Here is a 10,720-nt window from a genome sequence, read left to right as displayed (position 1 = left end):
CCAGCGCCACCGCCTCCGCCGCCGCCTCTCGCTTCTCCGCCGCCTCCGCCTCCTCCCGCGCCGCGCCCACTGCGCAAGCGTCGCCCGCCTAGGGCCCGCCCCTTCCTCTCCCGGAGGCCCGCCCTTCAGTGGCGTCACAACCCCGTGACGTCCCCCGCGTGACCTCACCGCGGTGGAGCGAGGGGGCGGGAAGTGAGAAGAAGCAAAGGCACTGTGGGGCGCCGGAGGGAGGGGGGGTTGGCTCCTGGCCTGACCTTCTCGCCCCGCCTTCACCCTCAAGGGGCGGAGTTAAAGCTCAAGGTTGGGTGAGAATGTCGGGGATCTTCGACTAGGTCGCACAACTCCACCATTTTGCAGGTGAGGAAACTGAAGTCCGAGAAGAGCAGAGACCATGACAAGGTCAAGTACCAAAGTGGACCCCCGGAACCAGTCCTCCCAGCCAAGGGTTTGTCCCTCGCGCTGGAAAGACTTTTTGCATGAGTTTCCAGAGCTGCTTTCCCGGAGGGATACTGCTTAAATCATTGGCTCCAAAGTCCCCTCGGTGGTGATTACTACAGTTTATCAGTGCTGTTTCTGTTATGCAAGGGTGGTAGCCAGTCTCCGGGAAGTAAAGGAGGCCTTGATACAAACATCAATCATAGGTCCAGACGGACACCACCCGTAATCTTCCACCCATTCTGGCAAGGCCAACCCTCTCAAAATAAAGGCTAAGTCGCAAGAATTTGGCATGCCTTGTTCTGTTTTTTAAATAGAAGGCAAAGTGTTACTGTATATATGGGACACCTGGTAAAAGCTTCGTTTCAAGATGAAAGAATGAGAAAGGAAGCATAGGAATCATCTTGTCTACCCACTTTTAAAAGCACTTCACTCAGGAAGTGCTTTTAATCACCACTATTTGCCCCACGCTCTGCTACATCCAAAAGGGTGAAAGATGAGTAGGGAATTGTCTCCTGCCTTCAAGTAGTTCTCTTTCATAAATAAGGAAAGAAATCCAGAAAGCTTAGATGCCTTGTCCAAAAATACAGGACAGCAAAACTAGAACCCAGCTTTCAAATTCCTAATGGAGTATGTTTTCCAGAGCAATTTCAACAGCAAACAGAATTAGAATAAGTGACTGGTAGCGTCCAGGGTGCCAGGAGGTTTTAGAAAAGGAAAACATTCTACCTCCTTCTGCCCCACTACCAAATAAGAATTAGTAAAACCATGGCTTTAGAGGCCTTGGTTCTGAGGGTCACACACATTTGGGATTCAAATTCTTGTTCTGCCAGTTATTTGTAATCATAGTGCTTGCACATATAGGATTGTTGTGAGGATTAAATGAGGTAAGAATGTATGAGCTCAGTACTGTGCCTGCTCCAGAAGAAGCACTCAAGAAATGGTAACTTTGTAGCCATAAACATGACGGGTGGCTATGGGGTTAAACAGTGATATAAGTAGGCAGGGATTACTTTCTCCCCTGGCCCCTCTTCTACTTTCTGGTCCTCTCTTAAAAATATAAAATATGTGCCTTTTCTCTTTTCCTATTAAGGGACTGCCCTTTCTCCAGAGATTTTTTCCCCCCACTCCAATGTGAATATCTTATGGGAGACAGACACCTTTAACAGCATAAGATAATAATACTTACGAACTCATACCATACAGTAGTTATAAACATTCTATAAGAAACTGTTCTTGGGCCTCTGAAATCTGTATGGAAGCTTAGATCATTGCCAGTACCTAATTTTTTGGTGGCCACAATTTTGGGATATTTCACTAATATTAAGGAAAATTCCGTTTCCCTCAGAGGTGAGCACATATTGCCCCAATCTTATGGATGATGTAATGGTGACACAGAAAGATTATAAAAATCACAATATTAGAACTGGAACGAACTGAAGCTGTCTAGTCCAATCTCCCCATTTTACAGATGAAAATGAAACCAAGAGAGAGAAATTTATTTTCCCAAGATTACACAGCTCATAAGGGGTCTCCAAACTTCCAGTCTTGCTCTCTACCCACTGTGTCTTGCTGCAATTCCATTTATAGTTTGAGTTCAATTTGGCCTTACATACAAAATAATCAGAAATTTTGACACAAGTACTGATTTGATGTTAGAACATAGAATTTCTAGAAAGTGTTTTAATTTGCAACATCCATGGATTAAAGTTGTGTTGACAAAGGATCCAAAAGAAGTAAATGCTACTGGAACCTGACAACTCCATTAGAATGCTGACCCAGGGGAAACTACAAACTCTTGGCCAAGTACTTGGGTCTTAGCTCACACCTAAACAGCCCACATAATGCAAAGAGATCCTTGCAAATAAGAGACCCAAACGGCTCAGAACTATAGTTCACGATGAGTATTATCTCAAAGGAGTACAACTACTCCTCAAGTGAATTCTAAAACTTTGTGGGGACATTTTTGGTTCTCATAGATTGGCATGGTACCCTGGCCATTAATTTCCTGAGGACCAAGGATGCTGAACATCTGCAATCACTGGGACAGTCATGCATAATAAAGAACTGTTCTATCCCTAACCACTGTGCAGAAACACTGACCAAGGTGGCTGGCACATTAAATATAAAGGAAGAACCACCCCCACCCCCACCCCCATGGAATGGTTCTCTTGTGGGGACAGGATATATAAGGGAGGGAATGAGGTGTTACCCAATCAGGAGACTCCCAGAACTGTGGATTTCCACTTGAGTCTGAGGAGTTATTAAATATATAGACGCAAATCTGCGTCACTGGTCCACAATGTGTTAACAACACCAATGGTTCTTTCCTGAGAGCTCTACAGCTTTGTTTTGTTTTGCTAGGAAGAGGGCCTGGAGAAGGACTGGTTGAGAGGCAAAGAAATAAATGTCTGAGCACCACCCTGAGGAAGGAAAGCTGACAGCAGTATTCTAAACGGGCTTCTAGGTGCCATCATAGAACTATGTCAGGGGGTATGCTTGGATATGTCTCTGCCCAAGAGATGCCCAAGACCAGCCAGTTTCTTTCTGAATTTCTTAGGCTGGTGATCTCGTATAAGAAATTCAAACTAATTCCAGATCCTAAGACCAGGTCAGTTTCAGGGTTTCTTAAGGGAGTTAAGCCATTCTATCATTCAGAAGTTGAATGTCTAGGAGAAAAGTGATTTGTCTCACCAGGGCAGCCTAGATTGCATCCAGATCTCCAAGTCCTTAAGATTCAGAATTGCCAAGGCCAACTAGTACTAAGATTTTGCCACATTATAGTATAATTGATTTAGAGAACAAAGAGCCCAAATAGATGTTAGGGTACATTATATAATCATAGTAATTGTAGTAAAATTTTTTGAGTGTACATTCAAACCGTGATGACCTCCTTTTTCTGCAAACCATTAACAATCCTCTAGGTACTGTGTTTCCCTGAAAATAAGACCGGGTCTTATATTAATTTTTTGCTCCAACAATCTACATTTATTCATTTATTCATGTACAAAGATTTACATTTATTCAAATAGTCATGTCTGGCTGACTGACGATCTTAACTGGGGCTTATGTTTGGGGTAGGGCTTATATTACGAGCATCCTGAAAAATCATGCTAGGGCTTATTTTCCAGTTAGGTCTTATTTTTGGGGAAACACAGTAGCCCCCAGAAGCCATATCTGCCCCATATAATGCTGTCCTTTAGCTGTTATTGACTGGACAAGATGGAGGTGCCTGACGTAGGATCAGCCAATCAGATTCTCTAGCTCAGGAATTTAGAATTAGAACTCAATGAGTTGGTGGAATGGGCCTAGGCTGTTTACTTGAAACTGAGTGATAGATGGAAAAGAGACCACCTTTGTGGGGCACCCATGAAAAGGAGATACTGCCCGTCTGCAGAAAGAAAGCTGTGAAGCAGAGAGAAGCAAAGTTGAGAGACCTGAAGGCATGGGCGAAAGAGGCTTCTGTCATCCTGAGTCCTGGTTGGTTACCTTCCCTTAGATTCCATGAGATTCTCCAAGTTCTATTCAAAATACATTATTCCCTGGATGAAGTCAAAGAATCCAATCATAAAACAAAAGCAAAAAAAAAAGAAAAAAGAAAAAAATAAAGTTAATATTTGATTTTTAGGTAGGATGGACGTCCTATTCTTGAAAATAATGGAAATCCCTGTTTTAATATTTTTATTAAAAAATAAATAAAAAAGGAGGAAACAAAAAGGCAACTCACAAAAAAAGAAATACAAGTGGCCAATATACATTTTAACAGATGTATTATGTCATTCCTAGTTTAAAAAATGGATTAAAACAACAATAAAGTATCACTTTTGCCTAATCAGATTGGCAAAGCTTTAAAAAGATTTATAATAGCTTCTGTTGGCAAGAGTGTGGGGAAACAAGTACTCTCAAGCACAACTGCTTCTGAGAATGTAAATTGATATAATTTTTCCTAAAGGTGAATAGATGTAAAGTTAGATGAATTGGTATGAAAAACTTGTAAAATATTCATGTGCTGTAGTCCAAAAATCTTAGGTTTACAAATAAGCTCTTCATAGAAGTATTATAATACATATAATAGTGAAAAGTTGACAAGTTTGAATTAGCCCAAATGTTTATGAATAGGAAAACTGTTGCAAAAAAAAGGATTTTTACCATTAAGCTTGCCTATACTATGTTAAGTAAAAAAAGAATAGGATCTAAAATTTGTATACTGTATGAACCTAAGTATGTAACAAAATGTTGGAAATATTAAGAGTTATTATTAATAATTTTATTTTTTATACTTTTCTATATTTAAAGAAATAAACAGATCAACTTTATATTCTTTAATTGGTTGATCTATTATCTCTGCTAACATAGAAAAATGTTTACAATATATTCTTAAATGAGAAAAGATACCACAAAAAGTACCATTACCTGTGATTCAATTTCTGAGAGAGATGCACAAATGAGTACAAGGGCTGTCTGGAAGGATATACTCCAAGGTATTAACAACAATCTCTGAGTGTGGAGAATGATGGATATTTTTACATTTTTTTATCTTATTTTCAGATTTTTTATAAAATGATCACATGATAAAACATTAAGAGACACTTCATTTTGAAGAAAAAATTGGGTGGCCTGGGGGCTTGTCAACCATGAGTTCATTTCAATTCTTTACATTCTCCTCCCCATGTCAGATGCCTTAAACCTCTTAAGCCACAGAACCTAGGAAGCAGCTAACAGTCACATGAGCCATTCAATCAGCAAGCAAATGTCTGCTGGCTTACTATAAGTAGGGCTGAGTTAGGGGCAGTGGCCTAGAAAGAGAGCCTTAATTCTTGTGCTGTGTGACCAGGGACACATTACTTAGCTTCTCTCTAGATCTCAGTTCCTCACTTCTATATAGGGAATGCTGCAAAAAGATCACTGGAGTGGAGCAAAAGAATACATCAAACAAAAGAAAAAAATATTTGGAATTTCATCTACAGCTACAGTTAGTATTTACATGAACTTAACCACAAGCCAAAACTTCCATTCGGCGTTTATTTCCTAGGGTTGGAAGTTTAAATGAAGGGGCATGAGTGTACATGTTAGATATTAAGGTATTACATGATGATGGGAGAGACAAGGACATATATTTCTATAAATAGCTACATAAAGGTACAAAGCAGCATATGTTCGAGTGCCAAATGAGCAGTAGATTAAGAGACCATAGGACTTGAGAGGGACAGAAGAGTCAAGAGTAAACTGGGATACCCAGAGAGGTCTTCAAGGAGACCTTACCCAGGCCCTAAATGATTCTCCACAGGGTTTGAGGAACAGGCTCATGAAGGGACACACGACAAAATCATTTAGGTGTTTGTTGTTTTAATTGTGATTTAAAAAGACACAAAATTTACCATTGTAACTATTTTTAAGTGTAGAGTTCAGTAACATTAAGCATATTCACATTGTTATGCAACCCATTTCCAGAACTGTTGCATCTTGCAAAACTGAAACTCTGTACAACTACTTAACAAGAACTCCCCTTCCCCGCCCCTCCCAGTCCCTGACAGACACAGTTCTACTTTCTGTTTCCATGAATTTGACTACTTGAGATACCTCATATAAGTGGAATCATACAGTATTTGCCTTTCCGTGACAGGCTCATTTCACTTCATACAATGTCCTCAGGGTTCATCCATGTTGTTGCATATGTCAGAATTTCCTTCCTTTTTAAGGCTGAATAATATTTCATTATATGTATATAACACATATTGTTGATCCAGTCATCTGTTGATGGACATTTGGGTTGCTTCCACCAATTGGCTATTGTGAATAATGCTGCTATGAACATGAGTATGCAAATATCTCTTCAAGACCCTGCTCTCAATTCTTTTGGGCATATGACCAGAAGTGGGATTTTTTTGTTCATGTGGTAGATCTATTTTTAATTTTTAAATGGCCCTCCATGCTGTTTTTCATAGCAGTTGCACCATTTTACAGTCCTATCAATAGTGCACCTGGGTTCCAATTTCTTTGCATCCTTGCTAACATGGTTATTGTTTTGTTTTGTTTTTTGACAGTAGCCATTCTAATGGGTGTGAGGTGGTATCTCATTGTGCTTTTGATTTGCATTTCTGTGATGACTAATGATGTTGAGCATCTTTTCGTATACTTGTTGGCCATGTGTATATCACCTTTGGAGTAATGTCTATTCACGTCCTTTGCCCATTTTAATCAGGTTATTAGATTTTTTTTTGAATTATGGAAGTTCTTTATATATTCTAGATATTAACCCTTTATCAGATATATCATTTGCAAATATTTTCTCCCATTCTATAGGTTGCCTTTCACTCTGTTGATTATGTCCTTTGAGGCACAAAAATTTTAGGTTTGATCTAGCCTCATTTGTCTGTTTTCTTTTGTTGCCTGTGTTTTGTTTTTCTTTTTAAAGATTTTATTGAGGAATTGGGGAATGGGAACAGCGTTGGGGAATCGGGGAAGGGGAACAGACAAGTTGCTGTCCTTTTGTTCTTCAGTCTAGCTGTGGAGGACGTCGCTTCACTGGCCCATGTTGGTATTATTATCGCGCTCTTCCCAAATGAGGAAAATAGGCCCATGTTGGTATTATTATCGCGCTCTTCCCAAATGAGGAAAATAGGACTCCGGCCTCTGGACAGCCGCTCACAGCGGCTCTTGGCAGCTCATGCTGGCTGCCAGCCACTCACGGTAGCTTTTGTCAGCCCACTGCAGCAGGGGCTGCAGCCTACGCTGTCGCTGGCGACTCACGGCAGCCCAGCTCCAGGTTGAGCTGTTGTTCACCATCTTAGCTGTAGAGGGCAGTGTCACTGGCCCTCATGTGGGATCCGAACTGGGGCCCTGCTGCTCAGAGCTGGCGTCCTAAGCCAGCTCTTAACCAACGCACCACTCGGCCGGCCCCATTGTTGCTTGTGCTTTTAATGTCATATCCAAGAAATCATTGCCAAGTCCAATGTCATGAAGTTTTTTCTGTATGTATTCTTCTAGGAGTTTTATAGTTTGGGTTTTACATTTAGGTTTTTAATCCATTTTGAGTTAATTTTTGTAACTGTAAAATAAGGGTCCAACTTCATTCTTTTGCATGCACTTGGAGTTTTTAACAGTTATGAGACCCAGACTCCTCCTTACTGCCTCCCATTTTCTGTCCTGATCACAGAAATATTTCTAGAAGCAACTCCAGGAAAAGGAAATCAAATCTAAGGTATACATGAGGGGACATTGTTCCCAGGGAAGTGAATAAATAGGGGAGGATAAAGAGCAGCCTATCGCCTGAGCAGTACCACCACTTTCAACATCCACCCAGAGCATGATGGGAAAAAACCAGATCCCCCACATTTGGGGTTTTTCCAGTTCCTCTACCCTATTAGCCTACTCAAGAGATATAAAAACAGGAGGCACCAACCTATTGTACTATCTTTTCTTCTGAACAGAGCATCTGATGCCCTGGGTCTCTTTTTTCCCCTCTGTGTTGAATGGGACAATGCAAACGAAAACCTGATTGTTTTTATCTCATGTCCCTTGACCTAGATACATCCAGAAGTAGTCCATTCTTTTCTTTTCTTTTTTCTTTTTTCTTTCTTCTCTTCTTGGCCCCTTTAGTTTACTAGAACCAAAACATTTACAAATAAACACCAATTCCTATGTCTCCCTCATGTAAAAAAATGAATAAATAAAACAAAAAAAACCCTCGCAACCCCTCTTGTTTTATTACAAGCACCCTTTTTCACTCTTTCTTCAACTGGATCACAATGTGTAAAGCATCTTGCTGTCTACACCCTAGGTAGATGTAAGAAAGAAGAGGAGGAAAGTAGAATAAATACATAATGAACCCCTCCAATGTACCAAATGTCCATCACTTTAAGCATTTTGACTCATTTAATCCTCACAACAGAATGAGATCAATATATATTATTCCCATTTTCAGATAAGGAAATGGAGAGTGAGTGTTTAAGTAATGTATCCAAGGAGACACAGATGTTGAGAACGCCAGGATTTAAGCCCAAGGCTCAGAAAGAAACCTGTGCCCACCTCTTTACTCCATACTTTTTTCAGTTCTAAGGAGTTTACCTTTTCACCAAGCTCAGCCTGATTGTATTTCTATGGAGCTGTCATTACTTCCTCCGTTATTGTGGAACCATTATTTTGTTCCTTTGATGTTTTCTAGGATTCTGCCACAGGAGATTGGAGTAACAAATACTAATATTAATACTAATATCTTAAATGTACATAATAATGCTTTATACTTTTTCATCATATCCATTCATGCTCTCATTTTGAGGAAAAACAGGTTGTATTAGTTTAATTTTTAATAACTTTATTATTTTGCAAAGACTCATACATGTTTGTAGCAAATAAAATTAAGCAATATAGAAAATTATAAAGAAGTAAAAAGTCACCCTGAATCCCACTACCCAGAGATAACCTCTATTTTAGTGAATATATCATTCAGATAACTCTCCATTTGTATAATTTGCTTCAGCGGTGTCATACTGTACCTACCTCCCTAACCTGCTAGTTTTCATTCAGGGTATGTTGAAAATAGTTTTTCACATAAATAAATATAAATTTACATTCTCGTTTTTAATGGCTATATAGTATTCCAATTTAGTAATGTATTTTACTTAAGCAGTCTCCTATTGATCAACTCTGAGATTACTTCCAATTTTTTGTTGGTATAGGAAATTATTAGCTCCAAATTAAAGATTAGGGAACTGAAGATCTGAGACGTTAAATGACCCCTTTTTCAAAATCCAGGTCTGGAACTAAGCTGCTCAGGTTAAACCCCAGACTAATGACTCTTAAAACAGTACTCTTTCCAACTTAAACCCTGAGAACAGTAAGCTGGAATTCTTGACATATGATATGGACTCGACAACTAACAATGAGATTTATTTTAACTGCCCTATTTCTTAAAAAGTTAAGCATCCATTTACCATAAAACCCAGCCATTCTGCTCCTATGTATTTACCCAAAATAAATGAAAGTATATGTCCACACAAATACTTGAATGTGAATGTTCACAGCAGTTTTATTTGTAGTATTCAAATAATGTAAGCAACCCAAATATTCATCATCAGGAAAATGGATAAACAAGTTGTGATATATCTATGCAATGGAATACTACTCAACAATCCAAAGAAATAAACTATTGATACATACAAAACCATGGATGAATCTTGAAAATATTCCAGTGAGCAAAAGAGGCCAAACACAAAGGAATACTTACTGCATATTCCACTTATATGGAAGTCAATAGGCAAAACTCAGCAATAACATTGGAAAGTGACCAGTAAGATCCAGGGTTGCAGGGCAACTTGGGGGAATAGTGAGGGATTGACTAGGAAGGGGCATGAAGGGACATTTTGGGTAGGGTTGATGGAATTGTTCTATATCTTAATTATGATAATGGTTAGATGGGTGTATACATTTGTCATCAAATTGTACACTTTAAATGAGTGAATTTTACTGTATGTAGATTATACCTCAGAAAAGTTTTGTTTCTTTATAACTGACTGTTTGGTTTTGTTTCTATGCCGGTGTGAAGCATGTGGTAGGAATCAACATTTGGCACAAATAGTAAATGTCTGTCAGTCAGCAAATGACTGTATTTTCTGTTCAAAAGAAAAGGGTTAAAGGCACTTCTCTGGTCCTTTCCCACTAGCAGGTGAATAAATTATCTTCATGAATTTGACCCGGAGGAGATAAGACACAAGTCACCCCTAGGTGCCTTTAGGTGGTTCTGCTCCAGGTGGCCAGGGGACAGGTAGTTGGGTCCTAGAGAGTGGGGCCCTCAACAGTGGGCCCCAGGCAGGCATCTGGGTAGGAGTGAGGCCTACAACCCTCCCCTCAGTACACATTTCTCAAGGGCAGACCTACCTGTGAAGGCGACATGTCTGAAGCCCTTACCATGCTACCTACCATGCTTGTAATAGCTGAAGGGTTCCATGAGAAAGAAGGCTTTGCATTAAAGATAGATATTCATGGGTGGCCGGGTGGCTCAGTTGGTTACAGCGCGTGTTCTGGACAACAAGGTTGCCGGTTCGATCCCCACATGAGCCACTTTGATCTGCACCTGCCTTAAAAAATATTTTTTAAATGATATTCAAGGAGAAAACTGACAGCTGTTTCCTGAAGCTGGGCAAAGGGGATCAATTCCTGGAAAGGTAAATGCCTGAAAAGCTAGTTTGACTTTCAAAGGACCGAGGTAGGGATGATAACAACTGAAAGACCTTCCACCTCAGAGGCCCAGCAGAATTTGGCCTCATTTGCCCTCAGTCTATCTCCT

This window comes from Hipposideros armiger, unplaced genomic scaffold (assembly GCF_001890085.2).
Source record: "Hipposideros armiger isolate ML-2016 unplaced genomic scaffold, ASM189008v1 scaffold_331, whole genome shotgun sequence".
In the NCBI taxonomy this organism is placed as follows: Eukaryota; Metazoa; Chordata; class Mammalia; order Chiroptera; family Hipposideridae; genus Hipposideros; species Hipposideros armiger.
Note: the sequence above shows the minus strand (reverse complement) of the source record.